At 45.1% G+C, this 22,983-nt stretch overlaps 1 pseudogene across 1 annotated transcript in view; it reads right to left on the reverse strand.

Moving 5' to 3' along the window:
• Nucleotides 1-22,983, reverse strand: part of LOC311238796 (cullin-3-like) — a 158,930-nt pseudogene that overhangs the window by 84,589 nt on the left and 51,358 nt on the right. Inside the window, exon 8 of the transcript in view lies at nt 4,223-4,272. The product of the transcript in view is annotated as a cullin-3-like (transcript). The remainder of the gene's footprint in view (nt 1-4,222; nt 4,273-22,983) is intronic.

Consider the following 22,983-nt stretch of genomic DNA (forward strand, 5'->3'; position numbering starts at 1 on the left):
GGAGGAGAGGAGATGAGGAGAGGAGGAGGGGAGAGGAGGAGAGGAGAGGGGGAGGAGAGGAGGAGAGGGGGAGGAGAGGAGGAGAGGGTCAGAGAAGCATGGGGGGGAAAGGTACCCAAAACAAAAAGGCAGCAGTGTTTTCCTTTGAGCGTGAAAACATTCTGTACAACTGAGCTTATTCAAAACAGGGAATATGCCAAATTACCCCCTTTCAGTGCCAATCACGTGTTAACGCGTTTCTGGGTTGTTTTTCCCTTTTTTCCGATTTTAATACCCTATCCAATGTCAGGGAGCTGTATGTTGCCTGGAAAAGGCATACTGGGACTCAGAAGGTACTGGCCACATCCTACCAGGTGGGGGTATCGAGCACCCTTTGAAACCTTGTGTCTTGGGCTGTGCGTCGATTATATGGGTCCGGCTCGGCTATTTTTCTCCGGGCAGGACGAGCGGTTATAACGCTCGGATTGAAGAGAATCAAACACTCCCGATTTGTGTTGCGTGGTGGATTATGTTGGCGACACGATGGACATCAATACTTGGAATGGCGATCAGATAATTGGAATATTCTTTTTGAGGTACATCCTAGTCAAGGTAAGGGCTATATGATATCAATCTTGCGTTGATCCAAGCATGTTTTCATTGCGATCCGAGCGTATGTGTAATGGTAGTGCATAACGTATTCCGTTGATGGCGATCAAAGCATCAACTCCCCCCCCCCCTTTCATGCATTCATGATGAAACATAATACCCATCATATGCATTTGCTTTTTTAATTGTAGCGTGTGTAGGGACAAAACGGATGGATTTAGTAGAATACACGTTGCGGCTTATAAGCAGCCTCCCAGGAATTAGCCCGGATCATTCTGAAATAACACTCATATTCACCACGGTATAAAACGGGAACGTATGGATGGAATTTTTTTTCTTCTTTCTTTGCATCTTGACCGGAAGAAACTCAGTGTCAAATTACCCTAGTATTGTATCCATAGCTATAATATATAATATAGCTCTACAAACAAGGTGACGGACTCCTATTGTTTACAGCGTGGCACTGAATAGATGAGTCCCGAAAACAAGGCGGCACTCAAAGTGTTAATACACAGTGTTTCCCACAGGAGTGTAGGGTAGCTGAGGTCGGCGTCAACCGGCGGAGGTAGGAATGAAGAGAACTAGGGATCGGCCCTGATCGATTCCTTCACAAGACTACAGTAGGCTATAGGTGAGGGGGGTCTAGAGCTGGTCATTCCTCCACAAGACTACAGTAGCTATACGTGAGGGGGGTCTAGAGCTGGTCATTCCTCCACAAGACTACAGTAGGCTATAGGTGAGGGGGGTCTAGAGCTGGTCATTCCTCCACAAGACTACAGTAGGCTATAGGTGAGGGGGGTATTATATGGTAGTACATGGCACTACAGGGTATTATATGGTAGTACACGGCACTACAGGGTATTATATGGTAGTACACGGCACTACAGGGTATTATATGGTAGTACACGGCACTACAGGGTATTATATGGTAGTACATGGCACTACAGGGTATTATATGGTAGTACACGGCACTACAGGGTATTATATGGTAGTACATGGCACTACAGGGTATTATATGGTAGTACATGGTATACTACAGGGTATTATATGGTAGTACATGGCACTACAGGGTATTATATGGTAGTACATGGTACTACAGGGTATTATATGGTAGTACATGGCACTACAAGATATTATATGGTAGTACATGGCACTACAGGGTATTATATGGTAGTACATGGCACTACAGGGTATTATATGGTAGTACATGGCACTACAGGGTATTATATGGTAGTACATGGCACTACAGGGTATTATATAGTAGTACATGGCACTACAGGGTATTATATGGTAGTACATGGCACTATAATAATAATAATAATAATAATAATAATAATAATAATAATAATAATAATAATAATAATAATAATAATAATAATAATAATAATAATAATAATAATAATAATAATAATAATAATAATAATAATAATAATAATAATAATAATAATAATAATAATAATAATAATAATAATAATAATAATAATAATAATAATAATAATTAATAATAATAATAATAATAATAATAATAATAATAATAATAATAATAATAATAATAATAATAATAATAATAATAATAATAATAATAATGCAGGACCTGCATTAGACCTGCATCAGAGGTCTTTAATTGGCATGCAATTATCCTCAACACACACACACACACACACACCGGAACACACACGCATGCATTGTCTCTGTAGGATCGCCGATGCGATTCGTCTCTGCGATTAACCCATCCCGTCGTCCTTCCCCCCCAAGGGCAGCCGGGAGCAGACAGGCGTCAACGCGAGCCGCGCCAGGGGACCAATCCAAGTGCTCCTGTCCGTCTTCGTCAAGGACGCCACAGCGTTAACGATCTGTTGTTGTGCATGTTTTTCCATTGGGTTTATCTTATCGGGGGGGAAACACTTGCGAGCACGGGGAGAACATGCAAACTCCACACAGAAAGGCCTGGGAGATACCCCACCTGGGTAACTGGCATCATGGAAACCTGGTCCCCAAGCGGGAATCGAACCCTGGACATTCTTGCTGTGAGGCGTCAGTGTTAACCACTACACCACTGTGCTGCACTACAGGGTATTATATGGTAGTACAGGGTACTACAGGGTATTATATGGTAGTACAGGGTACTACAGGGTATTATATGGTAGTACAGGGTACTACAGGGTATTATATGGTAGTACAGGGTATTATATGGTAGTACACTACAGAAGGTTAACCTTTCACTACCATACTACAGATGGTTAAACTTTCACTACCACAGTGGTAGTGAATGAGTTAACCTTCTGTAGTGTGGTAGTGAAAGGGTTAAACTTATGTAGTGTGGAAGTGAAAGGGTTAACCGTCTGTAGTGTGGTAGTGAAAGGGGTAACCGGCTCTAGTGTGGTAGTGAAAGGTTAACCTTCTGTAGTGTGGTAGTGAAAGGTTAACCTTCTGTAGTGTGGTAGTGAAAGGGTTAACCTTCTGTAGTGTGGTAGTAAAACGGTTAACCTTCTGTAGTGTGGTAGTGAAAGGTTAACCTGCTGTAGTGTGGTAGTGAAAGGGTTAACCTTCTGTAGTGTGGTAGTGAAAGGGGTAATCGGCTCTAGTGTGGTAATACAAGGTTAACCTTCTGTAGTGTGGTAGTGAAAGGTTAATCTTCTGTAGTGTGGTAGTGAAAGGGTTAACCTTCTGTAGTGTGGTAGTGAAACGGTTAACCCTCTGTAGTGTGGTAGTGAAATGGTTAACATTCTGTAGTGTGGTAGTGAAAGGTTAACCTGCTGTAGTGGGTAGTGAAAGGGTTAACCTTCTGTAGTGTGGTAGTGAAAGGGTTAACCGTCTGTAGTGTGGTAGTGAAAGGTTAACCTGCTGTAGTGGGTAGTGAAAGGTTAACCTTCTGTAGTGTGGTAGTGAAAGGTTAACCTTCTGTAGTGTGGTAGTGAACGGTTAACCTTCTGTAGTGGGTAGTGAAAGGTTAACCTTCTGTAGTGTGGTAGTGAAAGGATAACCTTCTGTAGTGTGGTAGTGAAAGGGTTAACCTTTTGTAGTGTGGTAGTGAAAGGGTTAAACGCCTGTAGTGTGGTAGTGAAAGGTTAACCTTCTGTAGTGTGGTAGTGAAAGGTTAACCTTCTGTAGTGTGGTAGTGAAAGGTTAACCTTCTGTAGTGTGGTAGTGAAAGGTTAACCTTCTGTAGTGTGGTAGTGAAAGGTTAACCTTCTGTAGTGTGGTAGTGAAAGGTTAACCTTCTGTAGTGTGGTGGTGAAAGGGTTAACCTTCTGTAGTGGTAGTGAAAGGGTTAACCTTCTGTAGTGTGGTAGTGAAAGGTTAACCTTCTGTAGTGTGGTAGTGAAAGGTTAACCTTCTGTAGTGTGGTAGTGAAAGGTTAACCTTCTGTAGTGTGGTAGTGACAGGTTAACCTTCTGTAGTGTGGTGGTGAAAGGGTTAACCTTCTGTAGTGGTAGTGAAAGGGTTAACCTTCTGTATTGTGGTAGTGAAAGGTTAACCTTCTGTAGTGTGGTAGTGAAAGGTTAACCTTCTGTAGTGTGGTAGTGAAAGGGTTAACCTTCTGTAGTGTGGTAGTGAAATGTTAACCTTCTGTAGTGTGGTAGTGAAAGGGTTAAATAGTGAAATAAACCAGTGATGTGTTGGAGCTGCGTACCCCTTTCACCCCCTTCTTCAGCTTGTCGTCCATGAAGAGAGAGAGGTACTCTGGCGAGCGGGAGTTGAAGTTCAGAAAGTACTCAAAGTCTGCGGTGATGGTCTGCTTGAAGAGCCTGTCGTTGTTGAAGGACTCCAGGAGGAAACGGTCGAAGCGCGTCTTCAGCTCCAGCAGGCCCTGAGGAGGAGGAGGAGGAGGAGGAGGAGGAGGAGGAGGAGGAGGAGGAGGAGGAGGAGGAGAGAGTGGAGAGAGGAGGAGGAGGAGGAGAGGAGGAGTGGGAGTGGGAGGAGGAGGAGAGAGTGGAGGAGGAGGAGGAGGAGGAGGAGGAGAGGAGGAGTGGGAGTGGGAGGAGGAGGAGAGAGTGGAGGAGGAGGAGGAGGAGGAGAGGAGGATGAGAGGAGGAAGAGGAAGAGGAGGAGGGAGAATTGGAGGAGGAGTTGATGTCACTGTGTGCATTTGTTTGATATACAATAGTGATGCACCGATGTGAAAATTGTGGCCGATACCGATAACCGATATTAATATTGCTGTTCTGGCCGATACCGATATTTACCGATGTCGATATCTCTGTATAGAAAACACTTGTTTATGATAATCAAATAAGGAGCTATTTTCGAAAACGCTTTTTTTTATTTTTTTTTACTTTTGTAATTTATTTTCAGAAATTACTGATATTTTGAAACAATTTAAGACCAAAACATGTTGCAAAATAAATGAATAATTAATAAAAAACAATTTTATACGGCCGGATACCGATGTGTAAATAAAGGAGCATATCGGCCGATATTATATCGGCGGCCGATATATCGTGCACCACTAACATACAACCATGACTCCACTTTCACCTTCAGTTCAGCTCTCTCTCTGATCTGCAAGTGGTGTAACAGCTCTCTGATCTGCAAGTGGTGTAACAGCTCTCTGATCTGCAAGTGGTGTAACAGCTCTCTCTCTGATCTGCAAGTGGTGTAACAGCTCCCTCTGATCTGCAAGTGGTGTAACAGCTCTCTCTCTCTGATCTGCAAGTGGTGTAACAGCTCTCTCTCTGATCTGCAAGTGGTGTAACAGCTCTCTCTGATCTGCAAGTGGTGTAACAGCTCTCTGATCTGCAAGTGGTGTAACAGCTCTCTGATCTGCAAGTGGTATAACAGCTCTCGCTCTGATCTGCAAGTGGTATAATGATTGAGATTTCTCTGGGTAATTTTTTTTTATAAAAAGAAACGTAATATTCAGAAGGACTTTTTCGCCCTATTTTGACATGAAACCGGTCCGATGGAAACTCCGAGCGTGACCTCAGGACTCTGTACTAGGGCTGACCTTCGAATTATTTTTTGGCATTCGAAGCTTCGGGGCCGAGAGTCGATTTTTTTATGTTGTGGGACTTGTACAGCACTTTGTCAACTTTGTCAGTGCTGTAAAGTTTTTTTTTTTATCCACTTTTTCTCCCATTTTTCTATATTTTCTCCCATCCCAATTTCGTATCATCCAATTCAACCCTCCCCCCTGTCATGAACGCTGTTTCTTGCCTCCCACAAGCCGGCTGCAATGTGGACTAAGTCATACATAGCACAAGTCCCCTCCGGTACTTGAGGTAACAGCAGTCGCATCTTTTCACCTGCGCAGCTCGATCTCTCAGTGTCGAGGAGTAACGCGTGGGAGGCTCACGCTCCCCCCCGACACTTCCTGATTCTACTGCGCAGGCGCACCAACCGACTTGTAGGAGTCGCTTGTTCACAACGTTCGATCCCCACCCTTCAGTTTTCCCTCCCCGTAATACGGCCAATGTGTATTACTGCGGACGACCAGCTAAACTGAAAACAATGTGGAGAGCTGGATTCGAACACGCGAATCCTAGCGTCTCCACACTGGTGGCGAGTGCCTTGCCCACTACACCACCTAGCCGCCCCGTCAGTGCTGTAAAGTTTAAACCTTTTTAAATCTTAGACAAACGAAATACTTTGCTTTCATGAAATATTGTAAGCCGTCATTTGAGGCTTTATAAAAGCAGCACAATGAACACAAATCTGTCAGTGCCGAGTCCGACCTCATCTTAAATAACAAACAGGATTGCTTGTTGTAGTTAACAAAGAGAGGCAGAGTTGATTTTGCAAAAAAGAAATATTAAAAATCTTTGATTTCTTTTTTATTTTTTCAAAGTTTATTTTCCCATTCGAATCCCATGCCCATCGAACAAAGCTTCGAAGCTTGGAAGTATTTAAGACAGCCCTAATCCGTACCTGGATGTAGTCGACGGGGTTCTTGCCCTCGCCCTCCTCCGACACCAGGGCCTTGCACTGCTCCCTCAGGTACGAGTTCATGCATTCACACATGGTCTTCAGGCCGTTGGGCCAGCGGCTGAACAGCTTGTACATGCAGCCCAGGTCTGGAGGAGAGGAGAGGAGAGGAGAGGAGAGGAGAGGAGAGGAGAGGAGAGGAGAGGAGAGGAGAGGAGAGGAGAGGAGAGGAGAGGAGAGGAGAGGAGAGGAGAGGAGAGGAGAGGAGAGGACAGGAGAGGAGAGGAGAGGAGAGGAGAGGAGAGGTGAGGTGAGGTGAGGAGAGGAGAGGAGAGGAGAGGAGAGGAGAGGAGAGGAGAGGAGAGGAGAGGAGAGGAGAGGAAAGGAGGAGAGGAGAGGAGAGGAGAGGAGAAGAGAGGAGAGGAGAGGAGAGGAGGAGAGGTGATGAGAGGAGAGGTGATGAGAGGAGATGAGAGGAGAGGAGAGGAGAGGAGAGGAGAGGAGAGGAGAGGAGAGGAGAGGAGAGGAGAGGAGAGGAGAGGAGAGGAGAGGAGAGGAGAGGAGAGGAGAGGAGAGGAGAGGAGAGGAGGAGAGGTGATGAGGAGAGGAGAGGAGAGGAGAGGTGATATACATTGGTGATATATATTAATATACAATGTACAGGTATAAATTATATAAATTAGTACTACCGAGCATAGTGCTAATCAGAGTTAAGTCAAGATGAGAAGCACGTTCAGTCACAGACTCATACATGAAGTGGGTAATAGTTAAGATTATTATGATTACCAAGAGAGAGAGACACACTTAGTGGGACTTGGAATTACTGTTCAGTGTTTCCCCTACCATTGCCTTGGTGGTGCGGCCCGCCCCTCCAGAAAAAATTATAATAATTTTTAATTTTTATTTTTTAATATTCTTTTTTATTAAAGTTTGCTTTAATCACAGTGACGTTGGTGAGCTAGCTAAATTATACATAAATCGGTTTTCATATAAATCAATCTTCACTAAGACATTAAAACGGTGGTGCGGCACGGTCTACGGAGATGCAGAAAAAAGCTACCAAATTCATTCCGAGACAACTCCGAGACTGACTAGCATCGTGAGTAACAAGTCTCAGGGCTAGATCCACAAAGAATGGATTGCACGGTGCTAATTGCACCCTTACTTACAATTCATTATGAATTGAAAATTGGGGACCCTGATGTAAACAAGACAAAGTCTTTTTTATTTTTTTTATATTTTTTTTTATTATTGCAAAACAAAAATTATTAAAAGTCAGTACTCAACACATAATGCATAATGAAACTATCAGTCAAGGTGGTTAAAATTACATGCAAGTACAGAAACAAGATAAAACAAAAAGAGTCTATAATAACATTTTAACCGTATACAGTGTATATCCAGCGAAATTACAATTATATAAATGTTTATATAGAACATACCCCTAATACCTATTTTCTAAAACCCTACACACATATGCTCCAGCTCGAACCCCCCCCTCCCGGACCCCTCCTTGGATAGTACCTCCATTATCCCTCACTCCTAACCAGACACTACCATTATAAGCTAGCTTTTATTCTCTCCACCACTTCTACCCACATTGACATTTTGGATTCATTGAGACCCAGAATTCTTGCTGTAGATATTTCTTGATATATCACATCGAGATATGTAAGAAACCAAACTTTCCGGCAAATTTTTTCCGGTTGAAACCAGCGTGATGCGATCAGCTTTTTAGCTACTGTGATACCCGATAAAACCAATCTCTTTAGCTGTGGATTCACTGCAAACTCAAAAACATCATTCAATAGTAATACCAAGGGGTGTACAGGTATATTCCAAGATACGAGTTTTGATAATTGTTGGGACACATCTTTCCAGAATGCCTTAACTGGTGGGCAGTCCCAATACATGTGCATAAATGTCCCTTCGTCCCCATTTGTACATTGGGAGCATTTGGAGTCTTGTTTAAGCCCCATTCTGCACAGTCTTATAGGAGTCAAGTATGTCCTGTGAATATAGTTCAGATTGATTTGTTGATGATCCGGGTTCCTTGATGTAAGTCGGACATTTGCCCAGGCTCCTTGCCAATCAAAGTCATTTTCCAGGTCTGGTATATCCCTCCTCCAGACAGTATCTAGTTGAAGGGTTTCATACGAGGACGTTAGTAATTGATAATAAAAACCTGATACAAAACCTCCCAATGTTTCTCTTTCATAGAAAAATTTGTGGTATCTGTGGTGTTCAAATGGTATGTGTAATGGAACACCGTGAGACCTCAAACATAGTCGTAACTGTATGTAAAAAAGCCATGTGACAAAGTCTTTCTCTGGTCTGCATCCCCTTAACAATTGTGTGTATTGAGCCGTACTGTATTGTACCCATTCTGCAATCTGTTAATAAAATTTTCATTCAATCAATCACCTTGTTAATATTTATTTACCAAATGTATGTGCAATCGTTTAACTTCAGCTCAGTGTAGAGAAATGCACAGATACTAACAACCGCCTTACTGCGCGCGTCTATGATGACACTTTTGACACCACGTATCCGTGACACGCGCTCCCCGCGAAAACACTAGTAGTTTTGGGGGCCTACCACCTCCCCTGAAAAAAATCTTAGGGGAAACACTGCTGCTGACTCGAGGTTGAATACCATATCAACTAGGGTTTAACCTGAAATACTGCTGAGAGGTTGAATACCATATCAACTAGGGTTTCACCTGAAATACTGCTGAGAGGTTGAATACCATATCAACTAGGGTTTAACCTGAAATACTGCTGAGAGGTTGAATACCATATCAACTAGGGTTTAACCTGAAATACTGCTGAGAGGTTGAATACCATATCAACTAGGGTTTAACCTGAAATACTGCTGAGAGGTTGAATACCAGATCAACTAGGGTTTAACCTGAAATACTGCTGAGAGGTTGAATATGTGGTAACATTGACTTGAAAATGATGAACTAATGTTCAATGTGTAAACTGTTGGGTGACCAAAATGCCAGATAACAGGGTGGGGGGTTAGATCCTGGGGGCAGTTTCAACTGACTGGTCTACACTAAACATCGTAAAACCCCCACTATGCTAAACTGTATCTGTGGAGTAAACAGGTCGCATGTCTGTGAGAGCTTGGAGCAGGAGGCCAAGCGGAATCAAACAGGAACACCAACTTATGGAGAGACCAGTCTATAGAGAACTATTTCAAAAGTATTAGTTAAAACTTAAACTGCAAGCAGGCTGTTGGTTCATCACTGTAACTGCCAATGTCAGTTATGATAGTTTAATTCAAATATAGACTGCTTAGTATTGAACTGTAGCATTACATATAGAATAGCTGAATGATTAGATCTTTCCACGCTTAGTGTGGGAACCTTGGTTGACTGAATGGTAATGTTCCCAGCACCAGAACAAAGCAAATAAATGTCACACCTCACTGTGACCAGATTGTAGCAGAGACAGAGGTCTGACCGAAGACCCCCGACTTGCATCTGAGCATATCTCAAGCTTAATGGAAATTGTCACAACTATATCACACTAATCTGACTTATTAGATAGAAAGGGATATTTGAATGTCATTACAATTTCAACTGTCTGTGAAGATAATAGAATATATTCTGCTAATTCTCTGTTGGAATGTTTATATATAAATAGTGGAAATCTCAGAATCCATTAATTCAGTCTGGCAAATACAGGGTTTGTGTTATCTCCTATGGAATATTTGGTATCAAACTATAGATAAAGAATACACTGTGATATTGTTGGAAATCTATAATTCATTACATGAACCATTTACATTGGAAATGCTATAGTATACAACGACCAACACAAAGAAAGGACAATTGCCAATTGATCCACGGCGGAGAAAGAAGCCTCTCTGCCACAGGCAGCAGGACGCCAGGTGTGAAAATGACATGACCATATTTGGAAAGGCAAGCCCAGGAGGGAGACAAATGCCTTGGTTGTAACTTTTGATTGGGCAGACAAGGCCAGACAGTGAGTGATGTCATAATATGACATATTATTGAGTATAAAAACCAGATCCAGAAAGTTAGAGAGAAGGCCAGACACTCCGTCTGGTCTCCAACCGTGCCACCTGAGAATGTACTTTGCAAATACGTGAGTAACCATGGAACCACTGTTTTGGTGTTGTTTAGTTTAAATATAAGGTTAGACCAGGTTAACCATGTGATTGCATAGTATATTCCCTTTCATTGACAAAGCATGTGTGTACAGACTTGTTTAATGTGAAAGCATCAATAACCAGTTATTCATCATGATTGATGAAATGAAAATAATCCCTGTATGCCATAACCTGCTCTTTCCACCTTTTGGGCCTCTGGCAATAAATAATGAGTTGAATTCAAGCTCTGTTGTCAAGACTGCACATTTATTTCCCCTCTGGCTAGGAGTCATAAGGGGGTAAACCATCCACCATTCTATCTTTCTTCTATCCATTTAAGCAACCTGTGTACACTGTAATTAACCTAGTATATGTACATAGAATATACGACAAAAACCATATCAACTAGGGTTTAACCTGAAATACTGCTGAGAGGTTGAATACCATATCAACTAGGGTTTAACCTGAAATACTGCTGAGAGGTTGAATACCATATCAACTAGGGTTTAACCTGAAATACTGCTGAGAGGTTGAATACCATATCAACTAGGGTTTAACCTGATGCAAACAGAATCATCTGAGGAGGCATCCTAGGAAAAAGGGCAGGCACTTTCAAAACTGTGTTGATTGATTGATTGATTGAAAAGTTTATTAACAGATTGCAGAATGGGTACAGTACAGTACAGCTCAATACATACAATTGTTAAGGGGATGCAGACCAGAGAAAGACGTTCGTCTTGTTTACATCAGGGTCCCCCATTTTCAATTCATCATACCATATATGACATACATACATACATGCAAATACAGTACTGTTTGTGATACAAAAGTGTCCAGAAAAGGAGTGTATATACATTTGGCATAGAAACTGTACATTGGAGGAGGTTGGATGGGTGGGGTGGGTTGGGTGAGGGCTGTACATTGGAGGTGGGGGGGGGGGGGGGGGGGTTGGGTAGGGGACACACACACATTTTACACTGTACATTGGAATACTGACAAAGCCTTACTTGGTCATTTACTGTACAACTAGGTTAGGACATTTGTAGGGGCCAGTTTCGAATTGCAGTCTCACGTAGGTGTTTTTTTAGAGTGTTTTTGAAAGTGGGTAGTGATTCACATTCCTTTACAGCTTTAGGTAGGGCGTTCCACATTGATGTGGCATAATTGCGAAACGTGTTTAGTCCCTTGTTTGAGCCGAATCTGGGTTTTACATGATTTGTGGAGCTCCCTCTGGTGTTGTGATCGTGGTATTCACTGACCTTTGGGAAGTATTTTGACATGTACATGGGTACCTTGGTCGCGTAGTGTATCTTGTAGACCAGGCCCATTGCAAGTTGCTGTACTCTGTCGTCTACTCTAAGCCATCCTAGGTTGTCAAAGTGGGCAGGGGTGAGGTGGGTTCTAGGAGTCAGGTCAAGTAGTAGTCTGACTAGCTTGTTTTGAGATGTTTGTAATTAGTTTTTTAGTGCCTTTGAGGTGCTTTGGTACCATGAGGTGCAAGCATAGTCGTAGTACCCTTGAATGAGTGCTCCTGCCAGAGTCTTCAGGGTATTCTTGTTTACCAGTGAGGAGATCCGGTACAAGAAACGCGTTCGTTGGTTGACTTTTTTTATTACATTGGATGCCATTTTGTCACAGGAAAGATTAGCCTCTAGGATGGAACCCAGGTAGGTAATTTCATCTTTCCTTGTGATAATATTGTCACCCACTGTAACCGAGAAGCCGTCGGTCTTGCTGAGTTTGTTATTTGAACCGAAGAGAATGGACTCTGTTTTGCCCATGTGTAATGATAGTTTGTTGTCGGCGAGCCATATGCAGATTTTGCCTAGTTCCGAGCTGAGGGCTTTTTCAACCTGTAACTTGTTCTTGTCAGAGACCAGCAGGGCTGAGTCATCCGCAAACAGGAACAAGTTGCAGTCACAAGCTGACGACATGTCATTTGCATAAATTAGGAATAGTAGCGGTCCTAGTATGCTTCCTTGTGGAACACCACAGCTCACTGTGAGGGGGGGGGATAGGGTACCGTTTACTTGGTTCTGTCATATGGTTTGTTGATCTGATTGTTGAAGATAGCCTGACTTGATAGATGGTGATAGACAGATGGTTGATCAAATAGGAGAGCACCGAAGAGCAAGCTAGCTATGTAGTTAGCATGTCGGTAGGTGATTCTTGCAGTCTTTGAAAGGAATACGAATACCAAGGAAATATTTGATTCAAAGAAGGAGCAAACGTCACACCTAAACCACCACGCCCGTAGCTGCCTGTAGTTCCACACAGGACGGCGATTGGTTAGAACCAGTGTGGTTCGGCCACAAGCTCATAACTTGGAAGCCTGATGAGATGGATTCTTGTGCGATCGTGAATCTAGCTGCCTCGTGAGGTAAACTAGGGTCGTCATCAACCAATATGTTCAATTGTTTCCCATTGATTGATTGATTGAAAAGTTTATTAACAGATTGCAGAATGGGTACAGTACAGTACAGCTCAATACATACAATTGTTAAGGGGATGCAGACCAGAGAAAGACTTTCGTCTTGTTTACATCAGGGTCCCCCATTTTCAATTCATCATAACATATATGACATACATGTGTTGTGGAAAATGTGTATATGGAGTGAACTAGTTTAATATAGGTCAACTAGCAGTACTGAAAGACACTAGGGCGACGGTCCGGCTGATGTTCTTAAAACAACTTTAAGATAGACAGATAGACATTTCAGTACATCACATCTTGTGCTTTTAATCTTGTACATCACATCTTGTCCTTTTAATCTTGTGACATCTTGTTCTCTCTTTCACACACACACATCTCACTCAGTCACATACACACACTAATTTCTCTTTCACACACACACATCTCACTCAGTCACATACACACACACTCATTTTAATCTTGACTCTCTCTTTCACACACACACATATACACACACACACATCTCACTCAATCACATCTCTCTTCGATGTTAAATCTATGTTCTTCTTAATGTCTTTATCTCTCTTCGATGTTAAATCTATGTGTCATCTTAATGTACGTCATGTCATATCTGATATAATATGTCACGTCATCATATCTGTCATGTGGGGGCAGGGCTGGGAAGGTATTATCTGACAAGCACAGGGGTTGAGAAGTTAGAGTGTTTTTGTTCAAGCTGTGGTGACCGTCTGCTAGATCCATAGCTCTGCTGTTAAAACTTTCTTTCATTAAACAAATTGCCTGTTGAAATTGGAAATATCGTCTCCTGCTGTGTTAACAACCATCAGCCACAACATTTGGTGACCCTTGACCTGTAGGACGCCCTGCCGGGCCTTTCATACGGCCAGTTCCTGGCCTCTCCCGTAGACATTCTGCCGGTGTCGACAAAGATAAGGTGAGCGTTGTGCTTTTTATTATAATGTCCGTGAGAGATTCTGCGGGAGGAAAAAGTGAGCTGGCTGTGTGACTGGTTTGGATGGACGACTAGAAAACGAACACGAGTGGTGAGGTGTTGACACTAGGACGAATCCTCTTTTAACAGGCTATAAATGCGCATTTTGCTAATCAATTTTAATTGCATGTTTTCGACCTTTTTGGTCAAACTTTCTCTGACCCTTTACAAAACACTCTCCCCATTCCCCACTTCCTTGTTATAACTGTGGTTAACTGTGTCATGGTTGTTTTGTAGGTTCCGGCCCTCTCATACAAGCATATACTAGTACACGCCACACACACACATACTCTCTCACACACACACACACACACACACACTCATTCTCACATTCACACACACACACATACACCGACACACACATACACACATAACTCTCTCAGAGACACATACACACTCATTCTCATCTAGGAGAAACAGCGCTCCAGAGAAAGATGTGAGTTCACTGTGATCTTTTTAAGCCAAATAAAAACGAACGAAGATAGAAGATAGTGCATCCGTAAATAAGTAGCTACAGAGAAGCCAGCTGTGATAATATGAGCAGAGATTGAAAGACAAACGGGCCGGTAAAGGAAGGCAGTGTTCTAAAGGGTTAATTCCATTTTTTTTGGTCTGTAATATAAGGTGGTTTTCCTCGCAAGAGGCGGGAAGAAGGGACTGTGAGTCTAGGAGAATCTACATACGTTTTTCAGACCTACCGTCATCTTGGCATTTAATCTATTTTTGACCTGTTCAGTACTTGACGAGACTCTAGTTTGTTTTGATTGTTAGGCCTTGAAGAAGGAGGGCAGCGTTTGTTTGTTTGAGAGAGTAGCTATATTTACCTTATATAAATACTCCTTTCCTTTATATACTCGACCGGCCGGTTGTAAACACATACACACACACACACACACACACACACACACATTCCTGTGTCCCGGTAGTCAGCGGGTTGTGAAACCTGCTGATCACATACATACACACATACAATACACACACACGTCTGTGACTCACCACACACAGACACACACACACACACACACACACACACACACAGCACACACACACAGTCACACAGACACACACACCGACACACACACACACACACACACACATTCCTGTACACACACACACACACACACACACACACACACACACACACACACACAGCACACACACACAGTCACACAGACACACACACCGACACACACACACACACACACACACATTCCTGTGTCCCGGTAGTCAGCGGGTTGTGAGGCAGGCAGGTGGAGTTAACACCTGTTTATAAGAAACCTGCTGATTACATACATACACACATACAATACACACATACAATACACACACACGTCTGTGCAAAGACACACAGACACACACACAGACACACACACAGACACAGACACACACAGACACACACAGACATACACACACACTCACCACACACAGACACACACACACAGACACACACACACAGTCACACACACACACACACACAGTCAGCACAGACACACACAGACGCACACACACACAGTCACACAGACACACACACCGACACACACACACACACACACACATTCCTGTGTCCCGGTAGTCAGCGGGTTGTGAGGCAGGCGGGTGGAGTTAACACCTGTCTATAAGAAACCTGCTGATTACATACATACACACATACAATACACACATACAATACACACACACGTCTGTGCAAAGACACACAGACACACACACACACACACAGACATACACACACACTCACCACACACAGACACACACACACACACACCGACACACACACACACACACACAGTCACACACACACACACACACACAGTCACACACACACACACACACAGTCACACACAGACAAACAGACACACACACACACACACACACACAGACACACACACACACACACACCGACATACACACACACACACACACACACACACAGTCACACACACACACACACAGTCACACACAGACACAAACAGACGCACACACACACAGTCACACACAGACACACACACCGCATTGTACAACCAGGTTAACCGTGTCCTGGCTGTAGTAGTTATAACTGTGCATTGTACAACCAGGTTAACCGTGTCCTGGCTGTTGTACAACCAGGTTAACCGTGTCCTGGCTGTAAGTAGAACCAGGTTAACCGTGTCCTGGCTGGAGTAGTAGCATTGTACAACCAGGTTAACCGTGTCCTGGCTGTTGTACAACCAGGTTAACCGTGTCCTGGCTGTAAGTAGAACCAGGTTAACCGTGTCCTGGCTGGAGTAGTAGAACCAGGTTAACCGTGTCCTGGCTGTAGTACAACCACACACACACACACACACACACACACAATAAGCACACACACACACTAAACAACGCAATAAACACACAAGACATATACAAAGTTAGTAAACACGAACAACTACACACTTGGCATAACGGTTTGTTTTCACTAGTGCCTCACCTGTCCTAAATTCAATCAAGATGCATACAGCAGAAGACATACTGTTAGACCGGAACCCGCTCCTAAAAAACCTAATTCTCAAGGTAGGTGTCCGTTGGCAGAGGCGTACAAAGGACGGGGACACAAAATGGCCTTCCGGAGGTACTTTTGATCTCGACCTATGCGAAGAGATGAATGTAATGATTCGTAACCACAAGCCAGGCGACAACAGCAAAAAGAGGTTGAAAAAGAGGACAGAAGAGTTGGGGGTAATGAAGCTCTACGCCCAGAAGGGGAGAGCATACAGGCAGGAAGCTTTAGCGCTAAATCAGAGAGAGACGGATATAGGGAAACCAACATCCCCACCTTATGTCACGCAATTGCCGGTGGGCACTGTGACAATAAGAGGAGAATATGAGGAGACGGAATTAGGGACCCCCGCTAGGTCAGAAACCCCCGCTAGATCAGAGACCTCCCTTAGGCGAGATACCCCCCCCAAACTGACCCCGCAGGATCTCTATCCGAAAGTCCTGGCGGCATATAACGAGACAGCACGTCGGCAGTTGTATAATGCAGAGGAAGAGGAGGTAGAGAACCTGGGCAGGCAGAGGGAGGGAGTCGGGAGGAAGATAGAGGAAGAGCCCCGTCAAAATGTGGCACAGCAGACATCAGAGAAACACGGAGCGTGTGGCCACACTAAACTGTTGACTGAGGAGGAAGATGAGAATGACACGAAACCAGGACAGGAGAAAGGAAACATTACAGGAACCCTGACTTTCGCCCCTACATTCATTTACATTTACATTTAGTCATTTAGCTGACGCTTTTATCCAAAGCGACTTACAAGTTCTGTGCGACAAGACAGCAAGAAGGGTATAACTCTATCAGCTGAGTAACAATGTTCATCAAAGTGTTGCGTGTTACAGTGTAGGTTAGTTTATTAGGACAAGTGCATGACATTAAGGTTAGTCGGGGTTAGATTTTTTTTTTTTTTTTTTTTTTTTATTATCATTTCAGATAATGGTTGAAGAAGTGAGTCTTTAGTCGACGGCGAAAGATTGGACGGGATTCGGCTGTCCTAACTGGGATGGGTAGTTCATTCCACCATTGTGGGGCAAGGACTGAGAATAGGCGGCTTCTCTTTCATGACCCTCCGGGAGCTTGGATAGGAGTAGATCTGAGGCGGCCAGAAGATGCAGAGCGTAGGGGTCTTGAGGGTGTGTAGTTAGAGACCATTGACCGGAGGTAGGCGGGAGCGGTTCCCTTTGCCGCACGGTATGCTAGGTCGAGGGCCTTGAAGCGGATACGTGCAGCAATGGGGAGCCAGTGCAGGTCCCTAAGAAGTGGGGTGACATGGGCCGACTTCGGTAGGTTTGAGATCAGGCGGGCCGCTGCATTTTGAATGAGTTGAAGAGGCTTGGTGGCAGTGGCCGGGAGGCCAGCTAGCAGTGCGTTGCAGTAGTCGAGGCGGGAGATGACTGTTGATTGGACGAGGAGTTGGGTGGCTTCTTTTGTCAGGAAGGGGCGTATCCTTCTGACGTTGCTCAGGAGGAATCTGCAGGTTCTGGTTGTCGCTGCGATGTGAGCAGAGAAGTTCAACTGGTCGTCGAGGACAACACCAAGGTTCTTGGCGGTCGGCGACGCAGTCACAGCTGCATTCTCGACTGTGATGGAGAGGTCGGTCAGGGGGGAGGATTTGGCCGGCAGGTGGAGCAATTCTGTTTTGCTTAGGTTCAGTTTGAGGTGGTTGGTCGTCATCCAGGCGGAGATGTCGGACAGACAGGCCGAGATCCGCTCAGAGACGTGGATATCTGAGGGAGGGAAGGAGAGGAAGAGTTGAGTATCATCGGCATAACAATGATATGAGAAGCCATGAGACGTGATAATGTTACCCAGTGATTTAGTGTAGAGGGAGAAGAGAAGGGGTCCTAGGACCGAGCCCTGGGGGACACCCGTCCGGAGGGGGCGGGTGGCCGACAGAGTCCCTCTCCATGACACTTGGTAGGAGCGGTCATTGAGGTATGATGTCAGCCATGTCAGCGCAGATCCAGCCACTCCCATTCCTGCGAGGGCCGCGAGGAGGATCTGATGGTTGACTGTGTCAAAGGCTGCAGATAGATCTAGGAGAATCAGGACAGAGGAGAGGCCTTTCGCTTTTGCTAAGTGAAGTGCCTCTGTGACCGCAATGAGGGCCGTTTCTGTGGAGTGGCCAGTCCGGAAGCCAGACTGATTGGGGTCTAGGAGGACATTCTGTAAGAGATAAGCAGTAAGTTGGTTGGATACAGCACGTTCAAGTGTTTTAGAAAGGAAGGAGAGAAGAGAGACAGGGCGATAGTTGGCTATGACGGTGGGGTTCAGGGTTGGTTTTTTTATGAGGGGCGTGACTCTGGCTTGTTTTAGGGAGGTGGGGACCACCCCCGAGTTGAGTGAGGAGTTGATGGTTGCAGTTAGGAATGGGAGGATGTCCGGTGCTATGGTCTGGAGGAGTGGGGAGGGTAGCTGGTCCAGCTGGCATGTAGTCGGACGGTTCGACGTTACCAGTGTCAGGGTCTCGGCTTCTGTAATGGGAGAGAAAGATGACAGAGTGAAGGATGAGGTTCTCGATTCAGCGTTTGGAATGGGTGGGGGTTGGGAGAATGAGCTGCGGATGTTCTCCACTTTTTCCTCAAAGAAGATCGCAAAGTCTTCGGCAGAAAAAGATGAGGGAGGAGGAGGTGGGGGGGGAGTGAGGAGGGAGGACATGGTAGCATGCAGTTTGCGAAGATTCTTGGCAGAGGCCTCGATCCTATGGTGAAAGAAAGAAGCTTTGGCATTAGTAATGGTTTTGGAGAATGTTAACAAGAGGTTGTGATATGTGTCGATGTCAGCAGTGAGGCGTGACTTTCTATACTTCCTCTCAGCCGCTCTCAGGACCTGTCTTTGTTCTCTCACTGCATCCGTCAGCCATGGACTGGGTGGGGAACGGCGGGCAGGTTTCTCAACGAGGGGACAGAGCTTGTCGAAGGAGGTTGCAAGGGCTGAGAGGAGGGTGGAGGTTGCCATCTCTGTGGGGAGAGCAGAGAAGGTGTCACTCAAAGGTAGAGCGGATATTATGTCAGAGGAGAGGGTGGAGGGGGATAGGGAGGGCAGGTTGCGTCTGAGTGAGACGGTTTGAGTTGGGGTGAAGACTTTTCGGTTAAGCATGAGAGTTAGTGAGAAGGATATGAAGGAATGGTCAGATACATGTAGGGGAGTTACCGTGGTGTTAATGATGCTGGAGTTACGGGAAAATATGAGATCCAAGGAGTTGCCTGCTTTGTGGGTGGGAGGCATGGCAGTGGGAGTCAGGTCAAATTGTTGTAGGAGGGAGACCACTGGGACCGACTGAGATGAGTCAGGCAGGTTGAAGTCGCCCAATAGAAGGAGCGGGGTACCATCTTCCGGTAAGGAGCTTAGAAGCATGTCCAGCTCATCTGTGAAGTGATCGAGGGGACCTGGAGGGCGATAGAGTGTAACAATGGTGAGATTGAAAGGATTAGAGACAGATACTGCATGATATTCGAGGGAGGAGAGTGACAGTTCTGGGAGTTGCGTTAGGTTTGTAGCCCATGAAGGAGATGTCATGAGGCCAGTGCCTCCACCCCGTCTGGAGGGTCGAGGTGTGTGAGTGAAGTTATAGTTTGTAGATAATGCTGCAGGTGTTGACGAGTTATTGGGGGTTATCCAGGTCTCAGTTAGAGCCAGGAGCTGCAGATTTAGACTATGGGCGTAGGCAGTAATGAAGTCAGCTTTCTTGACTGCTGATTGACAATTCCATAAGCCCCCCTGTACTGTGACAGGTGTATTAGTGGCTGTAGGAGGGTAGGAGAGATTAGCCGGGTTGCTAGCAAACTGGCGTGGATGGGTTGATTCTGTTCTTGAGGAGCAGATTGTGGATATAGGTATGAGGCACATTGTGGTGTCAAGAGTGGTAGGAGGAGGTTGAAGGGGGTAGGGAGGAAGCGAGATAGTAGGGGAATAGCAGAGTGGGAGGAAAATATGGGATTCTGGTGTACTTAGCACTGGGTGGATCGGTGGATCCCTCTGCTGAGAACTCCAGGAAAACTCCTCCTCTTTGTCCCTCTTCGTTTCTCGACGCTTCGCTGACGCTAAGCCAGCAAGTCTTTAAATCACTATCACTAATTACTGATGAGTGACACCTGCAGCAAAAGGCCACACCTCCAGTTTCTGTCAGCTGGGTGAAACTAATTACAAACAATTTCCACAACACAATTTAGTCACACACTTCAAAATGATGTACACAGTATTATTCAGTTAAAGATCCTACCCTCTCTGCTGTTGTCCTCAGAATGAATCCAACAGAGAAAAAGCTGGTATTTAAGCAGAAAAACTGTCACAAGTGCCCACTTAACTACATGCACAAAGGCCACACCTCCAGTTTCTGTCAGCTGGGTGAAACTAATTACAAACAATTTCCACAACACAATTTAGTCACACACTTCAAAATGATGTACACAGTATTATTCAGTTAAAGATCCTACCCTCTCTGCTGTTGTCCTCAGAATTCGTGGGAAGTGTGACAAGCACAGGCCAGTTTCCCCTGCTAATAAAGGGGAACGATATCTTTCACATGCCATGGTCACCTCTAGACATCGATGGCTTAATAGCAAGACTACCGGACCTTTCAGAAGGAGCCTCCAGGTGGATCACGCAGTTTGAGGAAAGTACGTCACCTTTTCTGCTAGCAGTGGGTGACGTCAAAGCCCTGTTGACGCGTTTGCTAGGAGTTGGTGCCTGCCGGGACATCATGGGTGATACATCGATGCGAGTGGCATGCGACACACAGGCCCATGATGGAGACATATTCAATGCGCATAGAGCGGCGTTGTGGTACAAACTCAGGAATCAATATCCATCACGTATTAATCCGGCAAAACTGGCAGGCAACCCCATAATGGAGACGGAAGGGCCTGGCGCCTATGTGAACAAAGTACTGAAGGAGTGGAGAGGTGAGCTAGGACACAACCCAGAAATTGACCCGTTGCAGAGAGCGATGTTTAGAGAAAGTGTGATGAGAGGGCTTCCAGAGGTGGTTAAGAATAGACTGGAAGACGTGGTGGGGTTAATGGACATGACTTATCCTTTGTTCTGTGCACATGTAACACATAGTGTGGAGAAGCAAAGGGCTCAGGAGCAGAAAGTCAGGGATCAGGATAGAAATGACGCAAGGAAGTTAACTCAGCAACAACTGCAGCCCCAAAGGAGGCTGCAGGCAGTAATGGTGTCATCTGCTACCTCTCCACCCATGCAGGACCAGGGACCCCCGCCTGCACCTCAGGTAGTGAGAAGCTATGGCTATAGTTCACAGAACCAGGCGCCCAGGCGGCAGGCTGGGAATGGGCAATCAGGCCCACGGATTACACAGGGACCGGGGAATGAACAACAGTTTCCCCGTTTCCACTGTTGGAACTGCGGCATGCAGGGACACAGGGAAATGAGATGTGGGCAACCATACCGTCCCGGCTCGGAGTATGGAAGACCCGTGCGCCAGGGGGAGTCACAAGGGCCCTACAACCAGGGGGAGACAGGAGGGCCCCGAAACCAGGGGGGTAATCACTAGGGGTGCCCAGAGAATGCGACGGGGGGAAATCAAATGATTGTGGTTTCCAAGGGAGCTGAGCAAGAACCTATTCTGCAGGTCCTAGTGGAGGGCAAATTAACAGAGATGATGGCAGACACTGGAGCAGGTTTTTCCTGCATAAAGCAAAAATACGCCGCTCACTTACCCCAGTCTGGACAGTATGTTCGGACGGTCGGATTCTCGGGAAAAACACAATTAATACCCACGTCAGATCCAATCTCTATGACGTTTAACAGCAAGACCATAACAATACCTGTATTAATTTTGGACAGCACCCCGCGCAATCTCTTGGGACGAGATGCAATGTGTAAACTAGGCTGTAAAATCCTATGTACGCCTGAGGGGATTCAAATTGAACAAGACGTGTACCAAATGATGTTACAAGGGACAGGGGAAAAAGAGGCCACTGTGTTCTGGCTGGGCAACATAGATGCAGAGCTGCAAAGGGTCTGTGACCCCTGGGAGCCATTTCTGAAAACCCAACTGCCTCAGTCTAGACAAACAAACATGGAGGCACATTGCACACTACAGTATTTGACGAATAGTGACCTAGTTAGGAACAAGGCATGGTTGCAGGGACAGCCCGAGCAGGTGCAGATTAACTCATCTACGGTAATTGTAGGGAGACGGCGTTGAGGGTTAACACAAGTAAGTATCTACGGGAACAACATAGACTAAGAGACGCCGCCCCACACATCACTCTGAGAATAAATCCTGGTTACGAATCCGAACATCTAGGTTCAATGATACAGGAATCCGAGACTCAAAGGTGGGTCTCCACGGAATCTCCGCTAATTTGGAACAGCGCAGATGGGAGTTTCATAAAAATAATGATTTCCTTTTCAGTTTTGGCAAAACCGCAAGTAATCAGATTACCAGGAGACCCTTGCGTTATTCCAGAGGCGGATGCTTTGCTGGAACAGGACATGTTGGCGTGCACC

This window comes from Notolepis coatsorum (assembly GCF_963971535.1).
Source record: "Notolepis coatsorum genome assembly, chromosome: 13".
Lineage (NCBI taxonomy): Eukaryota > Metazoa > Chordata > Actinopteri > Aulopiformes > Paralepididae > Notolepis > Notolepis coatsorum.